The 16,666-nt window shown below is 33.1% G+C and overlaps 1 long non-coding RNA gene across 1 annotated transcript; it reads right to left on the bottom strand.

The window, feature by feature from the left end:
* Positions 1–11,635: 11,635 nt before the first annotated feature.
* LOC110927565 lies at positions 11,636–13,093 on the bottom strand. The gene is made up of 6 exons (XR_002585726.1): positions 13,028–13,093; positions 12,579–12,913; positions 12,376–12,496; positions 12,102–12,281; positions 11,926–11,994; positions 11,636–11,787 (listed from the first exon to the last, which is right to left on the bottom strand). It is a non-coding gene; the product is annotated as an uncharacterized LOC110927565 (long non-coding RNA).
* Positions 13,094–16,666: the final 3,573 nt, after the last annotated feature.

The following is a 16,666-nucleotide window of genomic DNA, read 5'->3' as shown; positions in this document are numbered from 1 at the left end:
CGCCTATTTGGTGGGTAGTTGCAGCACCTGGTTCGGACATTTGAGTGTTGTTGCGCTGAAGAGGCATCTTGAAGACAATGGAAGGCATAGGAGGAAACAAGCGAAAGATAGTCAAAAGGAAATGACAACGCATGAAGGTTGTGACCATTTGTTTGTTACCAAAGGCAAACAAATGAGACGGTGACTAATCAAAGTAAGCGGGTCAACATAATGTATCGCGAAGACATGCTCGCCTATAAGTGGACACTCACCCCAAGAGTTCCCAGGTAAGAGTGACTGGTCCGATACTGCGGATTTGTACGAACACTCTAGCCTTAGACAGAAGACCCAGGGTACAGGCACCCACTCTTCCAGTTTGCACGTGTTCACATTATTTAGACCCAAACTTTGACGAGTTTGAAAACTCAAAAGGCACTAAGCCAAATATGAGTCAAACTGGAAGGGTTCAAAACCTTATAATAAATCATCCTAGAACAGATGATTAGTTTTCAAGGCAGATCAAATTTATGTTCTTGTTGTGGTTGTCACCTAAGGATAAGTGACGGTATTGTTTTATGACTAAACGCAAGTAAACTCGCGTAAGGGTCCTAGGAAGGTTATAGACTAGGTCAAAGCATTACTAATAACCTAATTCCCTATAACCATGAACTCTGATACCAACTCTTCTGTCACACCCCGACCACGTAAAACAACAAAACGTGGCGGAAACGTCGGGGAGTGTTGTAACAAAATCATTGTTTCACAACCATGGATTAAACAAATTTCGTTTTATTGAATTAAATGTATTACAATGTCCTAACAACAAAGAAAATATAACATAGTTAACTAGTCTTGCATCTTTTAATGTCACTAAGGCACTCGTCCAATCCTATGTGAGCATGCATCAATATCATCATCAAATATTATCAACTATTGTACCTGAAACACATGTGAAAATACGTCAGCATAAAAATGCCGGCGAGTACATAGGTTTTATTGAATTAGGATTCATGACTTATAAGTTGAGAAAAAGTTGTTTAACAAAAGTCAGCCATGATCGTTGTAAAATGTTTTGTTTTATAAATCGTTTGAAAAGTGATGATAAATATGTATAGTAAAAAAAAGATGATGTAAGGTTAAATGAATAACCAAGTAAAATGAATTTGTATAAAACAAACTGTTTTGTAAAACAATGTCTTGTGAAAATATGTTATTTGTATAAAATGTATAAGTCCAAATTGAATGATTTAAATAACGCTACGACATGTAATATAATACAAGCACTTATATATAGGAAGTACCAGCGGCGTATCCACCATGTTTGTATCACATTACACACGTCTCATTACTTAAATCACTTACCCAAACAAACCACCAAGGTAGATTGCCCATGTCTAAACCAATTGTCAAATGTCTTTGTGAAAACCATGTCAAAATGTTTATGTCAAAATGTAGTCCATGAAATGTGTATATCAATATCAAAATGTCTATGTCAAATGTCAATCAAGTAATGCGTAAACATAATGTCATGTATGGCAAGTGAAATATGTATCAACTAAACCATAGGTAAAAATGCACAAACAATGTACTAAGTATGCGACAAATGGACATACATAGCATGTGATGTAAAAATGTACTAAGTATGATGAACATACATAGCATGAAATGTCATGTAAAACGATGTACTAAGTATGCACACAATGGGCATACATAGCAAAAACATAATGAAATCATGTACTAATAGTGTACTAGTGAACATAGCAAGTATATGATATGAAAACATGAAAACACGAAAGTAACAAGTAGGCACATGTGTTTCACCCCAAAATGTTTGAAAAACAGTAAAAGAGGGGACTATGTACTCACTTGAGGGTGCTTAGAAGTCTTGAACAACAACCAAGCAAAGCTAGAGGGATCACGGAATCAAACGACACCCTATATAGATAACTACATAAATAACCGGACCTAAATCAGGGGATTGGATAGTATGAGGTTTCGTAAACCAAATGAGTATTGGAACTCTTATGATATGGTTAAACAAAACCCACATACTAAAATGAAACCTAACCTAAGTGCTTACGACCCATTACGACCCGTTTAGGTAGCTTATGCTATTTTAACGCGTCGCTCGCGTGAAACGCGTTTGGACCGCCTAACTAGTCCTATGACAAGTAGAATATTCCTTAACATGTCAAATATAGTTGCCTAATCAGTTTAGATGTCAAAATTTAGGTTACATATGCTTAAAATGAATTTATGCGTAAAAAGGGTATTTTGGTAATTTACCTAAGGCATATAAACTACCTATCATACAACTAACTAAACGACGTGACCATAAGGTATAACCTTGGAAGGTTATTCCCTATACAACTAAGGTCACCTAATGTGTTTGGTCGGATCCTAATGATCGACCAAATGGGTCGGGTTCGAAAGTATAAGCGATTGATTAGATCGCTTACCTTTACGACCCTAAACAAGCACAAATCTAAAAGCGACGAGCTAAACATGCTAGAACATGTTTAGTAAAGTTAGAAAACAGCTTTGGTATCAAAACAAACGGTTTTGATACCCTAGAGTAGTTTGGTTACAAAATACGCGAGAAAACGCATTTTGGCCGAAACTACGACTCGTCACTGAGCCTAGATAACGTGGAAATCAGTAGGTATAGTCACTAGGGACTATAACCATCGTGATTACGCTCACGTTATGAAGTTCAAACGAACTTCGCATTAACCATAAACTGGTTAATGCAGAAAGTCAAACAAAGTTTGACTTTAACGCTAAAACGAACGAAAGAACGAAAGAATACTTACGACGGGTCCAAGCCTTGAACATTTGAACCCAAAATTTCTCAGGTATGAAGTTCCACAAGGGGATCTTCAACTTAGAGAAGAAGTTGAGAGCAAATGTGTGAAGAAGAAGTGAAGAGGAGGTGGGTATTTATAGTTTTTTGCACAACCGTTAGGATCGTTCCTCGATAATTGAGCTTCAATCTGGATCGTACACATGTGGCCCATGGTTTTGGGATACTAGGGGTGCCCCAAAACCAGCTAACGGTATTGAAAAACTTACAAAATAGACCCTAAACTTCAAGAGAAGTGCTGAAAATGGACCTGCAAGTGCAAAAATGGAGTTTCTGCCCAGATCAGTTGCTCGTGTAGCGCCAAAATGTAGGCAGGAGTTGCTCGCGCAACGCTAGCTAGTGCCAGCTTCAGAAAAGTTTCAAAAATGACAGTTTTGGTCCCTGCACGTGTTTAAGGCCTTTTTGGATGCGTTTAAACCCCGTTAACCTCATTTCAAGGCTCTAAAATGAAGTTAAAGTATAGGGAACTCAAAACATGCTCAAAAACATCTCGGATGTCGGTTCGTTTGGTCGTACGGTTGCGTTGTTCGGTTAATTACGACGGAAGTCGTAACGGACACAAAAACGATCCAAATTAAGCGACGAATGGAATTTTATCATGCCAATCACTAAAACATAATATTTTAATGATTACATAAATTTTTGGTTGTCCGGAAGTATTCAGAACGTAAGTTATGCGCGAAAATGCAAACTTATGCACTTTTTGACGCTTTTAGTCCCTTAATGAGCATAAAGTTTATTTTAGCACACCGAACACCTCAAAGCCTATTTCTAAGCTATGTAAAGGATATTTAGGGTGTGTTTAACTTATGATCAAGTTCTGGAAGGTCTGTTACAGTACAAATTGACATACTTTCGCAGTTTGTCGAATTTAGTCCCTGTAAGCGAATAAACTTGATTTCGGCATACCAAACCATCCAAAACTTATTTCTAAGTTATGTAAGGGTTGTTTAAGGTATGTTAAGCCTGTGTCACTGTTCCGGAGTGTTTGTTGCATTAAACTGGTTATATTTACGCATCAGATCGCGTATAACCTTCCAGAAAGCGATTTAAAGCCTGAAATTGATCAAGAATTAATATGTGCAAACGATACACATATTTATACAAATCCCAAGTATGAAATACAATATTTCATTGGTTTGGTATTTGTTTGATGGTTGAAGTGACACAGGTGTCACAATTTTCAAGAAGAGAAGGGTAAACAAAATCTATAAGACTTGAAATAGGATCAACGGAATCCATGATTAAAAGATCATCGGGTATGTCTATAATCGCATCACCATCGTTAGATCCGCCTAGTTTCCCTTCACCCAAATCCAACAACCACTGAGCAAAGATTTGTGTTTGCTCGACATCATGCATTGCACTTCCTGCAGTCAATCTCATATATTCAAAGATGTTTTCTTTAATAGATTTGCAACATCACTGTTAAGGATTATAGGACAAATTGAGTCTTCAGTCAGATTAATCGGAATGAGAAATCGAGAGTGAGCTATCCTACCTCCTGTAAGAAGCAAAGATGCAATCCCACTTGAGGCAACATTTAAAACGATTTCCCCTTTCGATCTTAGAGATACAGATAAAGTTTTCCAAAGAAATGTTTTACCGGTACCTCCATAACCGTAAACAAAAAAAAACACCACTTTCGTTGTCTTCAACGGCTTTCATGATATCATTATAAATAAATCTTTATTCATTGGTTAATGAAACTAAAAGGTTCTCAAACTCCTCTTAAAGATCAATTCTATCATAATCCAGCTCTTCAGTAATCAAACGATTATTTGAAGTAGAAATCAACTCATGATCAGGGTAAGGCATTGTATTAAAATTTCGTAAGCTGGAATTATTACGAATTAAAATCTTCTCAATCTCGTACAATGTGAGATTTTAACTTGATCATCAGTAAGGCATAAATCTGAAATAACACATTAAATATATATTTTTAGATTAACATAATCTATTGTATAAGAAACAAATATTTGTTATAATCTAAAAGAAGTGATTGGATAAAATATAACATTTTAACGTGATTTAAATTTTCTTCAAAGAAGTATACATATTATTATATATATATATATATATATATATATATATATATATATATATATATATATATATATATATAAATATATGTGAATGTGAATTATAAACATAAAGATTATAAATAAACCTAAAAAATAGTAATTATTATAAAGTACTTATACCTGGAGCCTTTAAAATAAGTCGTTGTTTATAAAGGATGCCATCTGATAATAATTCCCATGTTTTTTGCCATACACGTTCCGGTAAAGACAAAGTGTGGCACGTCAACATCGTAGCAAAAAATGTGCGAAGATAAAAACCGGAGCCTGAATGACTTGCTTCTTGGATAGCTTCTATTAGGGGTGTGCATTGGTCGGTTTGGGTCGGTTTTGACCAAAAACCATAACCATAACCACGATGTCGGTTATTGGATAACCATAACCATAACCGATCAGTTATGGTGGTTATGGTTATTCGGTTTTGATGGTTATAGTGGGTCGGTTATGGGTGGTTAACCGTGTATTTAGCTTAAATAACTTAATTTTTTTAACATGGAATAAATTGATATTGCATATTTGTATATATTAATTAGTATATTACATAGTATTAAAAAAATACATATAATCTATAATATGAATACCAATTATTATCGAATAGACAAATAAAGTGATATGATACATTCTATAAATTCAAATAAACATTCAATCAAAATCACAAAATGATATGAAAAAACCCATAAGTACTAAAAAACTTCAGTCAAAAACATAAAATATTTAAAAATACGGTGAAAAGTCCTAAATCCTACAAAGATTTATTAGATGTCGGTTCGGTTCGGTTATGGTGGGTATGGAAAAAATGATAACCATAACCGACCCGCTACTTTCGGTTTTCAAAAAAACCATTAACCGACCCACCGGTTTTTTATGTGGTTCGGTTTTTTCGGTTCGGTTTTGTCGGTTAATTCGGTTATGGTTTGGTTAATTCGGTTTTTTGCACACCCCTAGCTTCTATATATTCCATGTCATCATCTAATAGACCGTGAGCATAACATGCTTCTCTAAAGGTATTAAATTTATGACCATTTACAGTGAGGATATCATCAAAGGATCGGGGACCTTTAACTTTGTTTAAAAGAATTCTCAAAAAAATAAGCCTCGCCAAGAGTAGGAGAAACAACATGAATTCTTCCAATTGAAAAACCAGTAGTTTTCCTTCGTTTCCAACACCGTTCATCGTTTTTCCACCTTTGTAGGGAATTCAATGTAAGTATGCTCTCGGGCCACGTCATCACTTTGATTACAATCCATCCAAGATGAAAACATTGAAGAATTCATTGACGGCCTGTTGAGGACTTGATCAATATCATCGTCTTCACCATATACGACATTTTGTTGGTTCGGAAGATGAAATGGGAGACGAATGACAGCAGGATACCTATAGTGAACATCATATGCGAATATACGCCATGATGCCTCAGATGCAGACAAATATCGATAATCATAGTATTTTTTGATCTCGTCCACCGGCGGGTCAGGTTCGTTTGATGTGTTACTTTCAACAATGGAAACGGTAACCCGATCAGGACCTTTGTTGATATATTTAAACAAATACTTTATAGATCCGGCCTGATTGCACCATTCAACATTGATGTGGGACTGATATCTCTTCAAAAGTGTTTTGTTGTAAGGAACAACACTTCTGTTATCTAACTTAACTCCATATTTTTCAACAAATGTTCCTGGATTTCTTCTTCTGTAGAGAGGAAAACCATCCCTATCGATAGATGTATGATCACGAGATTTCTTTGGAAAGCCCTTCGAACACTTATTATCTACCATGCATGGACAGTTGATGTTGTGATGACCACAAGGACCATGAATCATGAAATCACTGACAAGAGTATACAACTCCGGATCATCATTTTTGTCGGGAATTTCAGCAGAAATGAGGGGATCAATGTGTTCAACAGTTGGAAACTTGTGATCAGGATGCATAAATAAACATATATGCGCATGCGGCAACCCACGCTTCTGAAACTCCACAGTATAAACAACTACAAAAATGAAAGAAAATAAGATATTAAATGTTTGTATTAAAATTTTAAATATCCATAAAAAATAAGTCTTCATAGTGAATACCTGCTGACACTTTGCCAAGTAATGACTTCTCCTTCAAGTCTTTAATCAAAGCATTGAGCTTGATTTTAAACAATCTAGATAGGATATCAGGACGGTCTTCAGGACTTAAATTACTGTCCTTAAGAAATCTTTTAATTTCGGGCCATTTCGGATTACAGGTTACTGTTATAAAAAAATCTGGATATCCATACCACTTACATAGAGACATTGCATCCAAATAGTTCTGCATCATATATCGAGCACCTCCAGTAAATGACGAAGGCAATATGACACGCTTTCCAGTGGTGGATACATTTATATTACCATGGTTACGTAAATTGGAAAGGTTCTCATAAGTAACACATCTTAGAACCTTCTGTTGATGACGTATGTAATTTAGTCTCTCAGTTTCAATCATGGTATACGCATCAACTAAGAATTGTTGAAATAGGCGACGTGAATTTAGAATTAATGAAAACTCACCCTGCCTGTCTTGTATCCTGTATGCAAAGAATTCTCTCATAGTGACATATGTTCGTTTGGTTGATGTAGAAGGACTAACACCTCTATGAGGAATGTCAATTCTGCAATCATCACCATAAGGAAACAAAAGAGGGTACTGGAGAGCAAGATACGAGGGATGTAACTCACTAATACGTTGTGACCACCAGATTTTGTTTCAACAATAATATCTCTATTTTCTAAGGAATCGCCAATGTCACCAACAATTAAAGTTGCCACTCCAGAAGGGGTTGGTAAGTTGTATGTTCTTCCATCTTGTTGCCTTCTTCCAATGAGCTGCAACTTTAGGTCAGCCTGGCAGTTTTCTTTAAAAAAATCTCTTACAGTCCGATATGTTTTAACCAAAACATTCTCCGAGTCTAACATATTCTGTATATGTTGTATAACTTGAAGATTAAGATCCCGAGATGTTGATGAAGAAGCTTTATTAGATTCACTAAAAAAATAAACACATTTAGGTTTTATTTCAAAATATAACACATTCTTAACAAATGTAATGGTAACATTGAATACGTACCCAAAAACGGCTTATCTATTTGAAACTTCATTGTCAGTGTCATATATATATATAGCTGGGAGAATTTTGGTTTAGACCCATCTTCTGGTAGAAGACTTCCCATTCTATGGTAATTGTGACCACCCAATCTGAATATATAAGGAGCATTGCCTCTATTAATGGTAGAATCAAATTTTCCACCAATGGACGTAAATGAGAACATGGAATTGTATCAACGGATGTTCTTCAGGAATGCCTTGCTTTTTGAATCTAAAGAATTAAAAAGACACTGATAACTCGGAGGTGGTTCCTTCATGTTAGGAAGTTGAACTTTACCATATGCACAACACATTGAATAACTTGAATTTAATTGGTTTTTTGTACTCATTCTACGAGCTTCGTCACCCCATAATTTTGCTTGGCATACTTGGCAAGTGACATTCTGATCAAAGTGATCAACATAATCTGTTGAAAATTATTTTAAAAATACTTGTAATTAGAATTTTTAAAGTTAGATGAAAATTACAATTAATATTAATTGTACACTATATATTAATGTAACATGTATCTTTTGAAATGCCGACAAATTCGTCTTTTTTAATATCACTTTCATGAACTTGTTCAACGGATAAGTCATTCAAATTTCTTTTATCAAAAATACTCTTGCTTAAATTTTGCCTATGTTGACTGTTACAAATGTCCATGGAATTATTTAAACCTATAAAAAATTATATAAAAATAAATGATAAAAATCTATATTATAATATAATATAAAATTAAGAGTAAACTGCCATTTTGGTCCCTGTGGTTTGGTCACTTTTGCCACTTTAGTCCAAAACTCAAACCTTTTACATTTGGGTCCCTGTGGTTTCAGTTTTATTGCCATTTTGGTCCGAAAATGAAATCAGGTCATATTTGTCTTATAAAATCCTGTTATTTTCTCCTTTTCCGTGGGGGCAAAATGGTCATTTCTTTTTTATAAATAAATACCAGATTTTATAATATAAATATGACCTGATTTGCCCCTGAGGAAAATGACAAAATTGCAAGATTTTATAAGACAAATATGACCTGATTTCATTTTTGGACCAAAATGGCAATAAAACTGAAACCACAGGGACCCAGATGCAAAAGGTTTGAGTTTTGGACTAAAGTAGCAAAAGTGACCAAACCATAGGGACCAAAATGGCAGTTTACTCTAAAATTAAAAAATTATGGTGTTACCATTGGAGTACTCTGCCATTTTCCCAGAATTTTGGGTTATTGTCATGAAATCAACAATAGAGATAGTAGACGTATGTTTGAAATATGAACGTGGTGTTGTATTTCTGTTTCTGTAACTAGCCATATCTATGATAATGAAAATAAAATTACGTTAAGAATATATTTGTGTGTGCTGTGGGGAAAAGACTTTTAATATAGTACCTGATGTAATGTCAGAGAAAGGGCTTCTCATACTTCCATTGGTACAATTACTAAAAGGTAGTGAATTTTTGATGACATTCTCTTTGTTATTAAAAACATGATCTGCAACATAACAGTTTTTAGCCTTTCTTGAATCTAAATACAGTTTTCGTAACTTTCTCCTGTGCTAACTCTCAGACTTGGTAGTGTCTATGTTTTTAAACCTATACCAAAAGATAATATTATAATTATAAGATATAGGAAATTACTTGAAAAAAATAATATTATAAATCATTAAAAAAAACCGGCCATATCTACGATAATGAAAATAAAATTACGTTAAGAATATATTTGTACGTGCTGTGGGGAAAAGAATTTTAATATAGTATCTGATGTAATGTCAGAGAAAGGGCTTCTCATACTTACATTGGTATAATTACTAAAAGATAGTGAATTTTTGATGACATTCTCTTTATTATTAAAAACATGATCTGCAACAGAACAGTTTTTAGCCTTTCTTGAATCCAAATACAGTTTTGTAACTTTCTTCTGTCCTGACTCTCATACTTGGTAGTGTCTGTGTTTAAACCTATACAAAAAGATAATAGTATAATTATAAGATATAGGAAATTACTTGAAAAAATAATATTATAAATTATTAAACAAATAACTTACCATGAGTGTTAATAGACACTGTAGTAATATTTGACAATGGTGTTGTATTTATGTTGGAATAATGATGTATATCTATGAAAATAATAAAAAAAGTAGTTAATTAAAAAATTATATATCCTAACTTTGAGCAAGAGGAATCATATTAGTAATTAACGTTTACATTAAAATAGCAATAATTTAATTTTGGAGATATTATCTTTGAGATTCTAAACTTGTCTCCATTTATTTGGTTCTAGAATGTCAATAGATAATGGAAAATAAATACATACACATATACATATTAATAAAAAAAATAAATACATACACATATACATATACATATTAATAAAAGACACTGGAAAAGAATCTATACATGTCAATAATAAAATGAAGACAAGTTTAGATAGTATTGCTCAAAACTCAAATTTTTAGATTTAAAACCTAGGATAAATTTAAATAACCAAATCCAAACATTAAACATTCATTCATACAGCTGAGTTAAACAATATAAGTTTCCAAAAATAAAGCTGATCGTAAACAAAATAAGTCTTCAAAAACAAATAGTAGATATCCTAAACGTGGATTAATAAAAGTCTTAACAATAGATAGATATGATCATTTTTCCTTCTTGGGAATCAAAAGTGAATTAGGTCCTTCATTCATAGATAAAGGATCTTTACTTCCAGATTCGTCACAATCAAATTCTTCCGCAAGAGTACGCTTCAGCTCAAGTGGTGTCTTTATCTTTCCTCCCCTTTTGTTACGCAAAGCCATACCACCAGCACTTGAATCCATCAGCGACCCCCTTGTATCCATCAGTGAAATCGGGGTCTGATAATCAGTGGTGACTGATATAGAATCCTTCATATCTAGGTAAATAGATTTGTTAATATAGATAAAAGTTTGTATTTTGAAATAGCAATGTGTTAAAAATTAAAAAAAAAAACATAATTCCTGTAGGATCGTGTACGGACCTGAACAAGTCGTTCAGAGGAGTTTTGATCAGTTTCAGAGGCGGAAACTAAGAAACTGACTTAGAAATAGCTAGCAATTCACTTTAAACACTGTTTTAATTGATATAACAGCTTGTACAATCACTGGATAAACCGGCAGCATATCGGTATCCGAAATCAGAAAAGATACAAATGATTTCGCTCTAAAGGGTATTTATAGACTTGAGATTTCGCTTGAAACCACTTCAAGCGAAATAACAATCTATCTGATTCCGCTTGAAACAGATTGGAGCGGAATAAGGAATTTGTTGATTCCGCTTGAAAGTGACAAGTGTCATTTCAAGCGGAATAAGGTCCATTCAAGCGAAATCACATTCTAAACCACCTAAACCTAATTTTCTCGTACCACATACCCTGATCTAACAATCCTAGTACAAGACTCGATACAAGACAAAGTCGACAGATGTATGCACTAACAATACCTTCGAGTAAATAGTATGTTTTCTCGTCTTGCGCTTCTCTTTGCTATAAGTATTGAAATATAATTTAAATAGAAAACCTGAAATAGAAATGTAGAGTTACAAAAAAAAGGACTGATAAAACAATAGAAACAAAATGTATTGCAAGCTAAAGGAGCTTTTGTTGCTGATTCGTCATGATCATATGAGTCCACAAGATTACGCTTCAGCTCAGAATGTAGCCTTATGTTTCAGTACTTTTTGCAGCAGCAGATATTGATCCATTGCTTGAACCAATCAGTGATATCGGGATATCATCCTTAATATTGATATGAAGATAATATATTATTGTAAACAATATTTGCTATTCGCTAATCACAATCCGTAATACGTAATTCTAAATATGAAAGCAAAAGAATAAATAGGTTTTATCAAATAGTTTGTTTAGAAAAAATACCTTCAGATCGACAGTTTCAGTACTTTCAAAATCATCAAATGTGATATTCACCGAGTTTGAAAGGTCAACCTACAGTTGGTAAACAAATAAAGGAGTGTTAAAATTGATGAAGCAAGAATGTAGGTCCAATACGGTATAACTGTAACGACTTAGTATAAAAAAGGTTAGATAATTACATGGTCAATCCCTAACTTTGATTCAAGCTGAGAAATTATTGCGGGATCATCAGAAAATCTTTTGACAGTGAATGACTTGTAGTTATTCTTCACGTTAAAGTGAGAAATCTCAATCTTAAACGCCATCTTTTTGCCAACCAAATTACTAATTTCATCAGGGAGCAAATTATCCATTCCACCCTATATAAAAAACAAAAGATATAAAAACAGTGGTAAGGTGTGAGTTTTTATAAATTAAAAATAAATGGGGAAACAGTAAAACCAAAACACATACATCAACAAACTTATCAACCAACTCTTGAGCACTCTTTCCAAGTAATTTTCGAGCTACATGGTCTAACAAAGTTAGAGATGCAATACCGGTACCATCTTGTATCCTAATTTGAAGTTTCAACCTAAAACAAATTAATAAAAGAAGTTAACTTATACATTCTAAAGTATAAAATTGTTAAAGTTATGATAAGGTTACGAATTTACCTGGGAACCACAGAAACACCTATTTCATTGCAAACATCATTTATGCATCAAATGGTCTGTTTGTCCTCACTTAAATCTAATCCATCATCACCATCACTTATAAAATACAAAACAGTAACCTTCTTCATACAATCTTTACAATAATTGTAATACCACTCAACACCAGGAGGGAAACTTATGACTGTACCAAGCACAATCAAATTCTTTTCCTGTTCGATTTTATTAACCTCATCTATGTTTTTGAACTCAGTTTCAAGCAAAAAAATCATCATGAATACTTTTGCCAACCCAAAGGACGGCCTGAAGAACCGAGATCCGATTTTCTTTCAAGTAACCTTGATATGATTAAAAAATATAATTGGTCAATAAATTATGAAAACTTAAAAAGTTGTGACATAAAATAATAAAATCAAACAAATAAATTTCCAAAAAAAACCTGTATACATTACCTCTTTTGGAAATCAATTAAATTATCAATGCTTTCGTTCAGATACAATGTATTGTTTTGAAAAGAATACAATGTGTTGTTTTGAAAAGAACTGGAGATATATGCCTTACCTAGATAGTTAAGAAAAAAAAATATATAAAAAAGTTATGCAAAATTATATAGAATATTAATGAGCAAGATAAGGTTATTAAATAAGTAAAAAACCTTCATGAAAGGTATATCTTCCAAACTGCAGTATCACAAAAACATCACTCGGATTGTTTTCCATAAGCTTTGACATTTGCACCGCATAATCTCCCCACAAAGTGACATAAACATTAAGGTATCTATTCAAAAAAAAATTTATAAAATGTGACGTAATTGATCAATGTATAAAAAAATTCCAAAAAAAAAATTATATGTAACTCTAGATCACGAAGTTGTAAGCTTATTTTTTTGTTCAGTTTGCCATTTCTGCTTGTATGATCAATCATAGGAAACCAACCATCAACGTAACCAATTATATCTATAAAGAAACAAAAAAATAATTAGTAAAATAGAACGGGAGTAATATAAGTAAAATAGATTTGTTACTAAACATCAAATGAATATGCACTTACCAACAGGAGAGTCTAGTGGAATAGCTCGATTGCGAAGAACATCAAAAGAAGTAAAAGAGAATCCATGAATTGATCCACCAAAGTCATCACAATTCATGATGTCGGTAGTGAAATTGAAAAACAGTTTATGTGGATGGTTAGTCGGGCGGTACAGAGATAGGTTGTCGCCAATTTCAAACTTAGTAACCAAGACACAACGTTTTTCTTGAAGTAGTTTTCCATACTTTACGAGATAATTACCGGCCATACTTGCTTGAATTTTGGAACCCTATCAAAAAAATATAAAGTTTTATGGTGTAACCTACAATATAAAATTAATATAAATGAATATGTTATAAATTTATAAATTACCTCCTCATCCACGAGGATCAATTCTACAACATGAATAGCATTCTTCACTTTAAATGATAGTAGCTTCCAAAGCTTGACTATGCGAACTTTAATAGTCACGTCTGTCTTGGTTACATTCAATTGATTAAGAGAGGTAATGGTAAGATCCACCATTGTTGACCTTTATAGTTAAATATTTTAATAAATTAAATTAGAAACTGCCTTTTTACAAAGTTACCAAGTTATAAATATACCAAGATGAGGCAGATTCCGAAGGTAAATACCCTAGCATATGCAGAACTTCAATATAAAATAGAACACCAAAATAATAAGGATTTTTTACAAGGATGTTGATAGCATTCATATAACAACCATTTCAAAAACGGAAGCAAATCAAGACTATTATGCAATTGAAATATGTTCGTAAGAATTTTTATATACCAATGAGCTTGACGGGTTATGGGTTGATTTTTAAAAATTTATATTTGCAAAAGAAAAAAAAGCATGGATGATGCTTTTGGAATCAAAGATTGATTGATGTCCTATTTTACTATTTTGCAAAAAAAAAAGGGTTGTTTAGTTGGATATGTTTGATTCACATGAGCAAGCAGGTTACTTGAATGAAATTGTTTTCTAATATATAGCCAATTACATTGAACATTTGTTTAAATTGCATTTTTCTTTGTAATTTTCATCCCAGGCTATTGTAATTAAGTTTCAACAGAGTCAATATACTTGCAAAAACGAACAGGAAAACACTTAAGTTTAGAGAAAATAGTGAATAGAACACTTTCTATCAATTAGAGTGTCATACTTTATACTGTTTTGTGAGCACTTCTTTTTTATGCTATTTTCACATGTATGCTGTTATGAACAAAGTGCCAAATTGTTTGAAATGTTAATCATACAGTTCTATCACAAATATTAACTTGAGAGCACTATTATGTGATAGCATGTAAGAGTCTTCATATTTATTTGATCATGTATAATCTTATAAAGGAACGTAGCTAAAGACATAATCTATGGGCAATAACAAACTCTAGATGTATGAATGTCATTTTGAATAGAGGGGGCAATCTTGTTCTGTACCTAAATAACCATTCTTTTAGGATTACCGATCTTGACCCGGGGCAGTAAAAGTTCTTTTTTTGCAATGACCCGTTTTGCCACCTCTAAATAATTTGGTCGATTAACAATTTGCTGAACAACATGAAAACGAAAAAACATAGAAATTACTTACTGGTGATCGTTCCACCGATTAGGTTTTCTGTCGTCGTCTGGTTGTTTATTCTCCATTTGTACCTACAAAGAAAGTTTAAAAACCATTAGGCAAAAAGGGTAACGACACATAATACCACACCACATATGAAACCATTAACTGACCTTGGGGTTGCAGGTGGTAGAAGAGAAGTGAAGAGATGATGTGTGGAAAATTTGAAAACTGTAACATCTGAAGAGAAGATGTGTGGAAGTTTTGGAAACTGATTAACGTATTTGGCGGAAAATGAGGAATTTGAAACACAGCGATCCCCCTTTAGGTTTAAAATAAAGGGGCGATTGAAAACCTTAAAGATGAGGAACCAAAACGGCGGCGATCCCACTTTAGGTTTAAAATTGAAGGTCAAATAGGGAATCTGTGTTTTCAAAATCTAGATCACCTTGAAGGTTGTAAATTTGGCTCAAATAGAGGATGTATATCATTAATTAAAAAAAAATCAAAGTATCTCCCAGTATCTCCACATTTATTTTTCTTTCGGTTTTAATTATGTTGTATTTTCTGAGCTTGACCGGTCTAATCTCAAACTCACTTTTGTATTGTCATAACTTAAATAATTGTTTTATACTAAAATCTTTTGTTTAAATTTATATATATAACATTTTAGAGGGACTTTATTCCGTTGTAAATTATGTGCGCTCTCATTTGGCTTATATTTCATTATTATAAACTTCTTCCGATGGAGCCTACTTAGCTAACTTATGTGTATATAAATTAACCATTCCATGTATCACTTTCACCCCGAACATCAAAACCCTAGCACCAAACATCACCGTCGACGCCCTCTTCCAAACAAAATGGCCAACAACAACAACGTAGCAGCCAACAACAATGCAGCAGCCAACACCCACGCACGTCTCGCCTGGACGAACCGGGAGGAGGTTGCACTCACGAAGTATGCGCAATATCAGTTTCTCAAATGCACAACTCCTCGGGATAAAATAAGAAATAAAAAAATTGCATCATTCAGTTTAAGCAAAAAAAAAAAACATATCTTTGTAGAAACATTCTTCATTTCTTCATTGAAATATTGAATGTCACATTTCTACTGATTATGTAATTTCTACTGATTACATACATACATACATACATAAGGTTAGGATCATATAAAAACCAAGTTTATTTTTAAAAACCAAAAAACCAAGGCTTAATTTTTTTTTTTGAATTTTTAAAAAAAAATTTCACCAAAATTTTTTAAAAAATCATATAAATGCTCGGCTATGAAAAAAAAAAGTGAAAAAACAAGCCAAAAAAATATATTTTTTTTCAAATTTGTGCTATTTTTCAACACCGTCTTTGATACACATGTGTATCCCAGGTTGATACACATGGGATACACATGTGTATCAACATGGGATACACATGTGTATCAACTAAAAATACACGTGTTTTTCTTTGATACACATGTGATTTTCGTTGATACACATGTGTATCA

Source organism: Helianthus annuus, chromosome 3 (genome assembly GCF_002127325.2).
Source record: "Helianthus annuus cultivar XRQ/B chromosome 3, HanXRQr2.0-SUNRISE, whole genome shotgun sequence".
NCBI classification, from domain to species: domain Eukaryota; kingdom Viridiplantae; phylum Streptophyta; class Magnoliopsida; order Asterales; family Asteraceae; genus Helianthus; species Helianthus annuus.
Note: the sequence above shows the minus strand (reverse complement) of the source record. Positions and strands in the feature narration are given on the sequence as shown.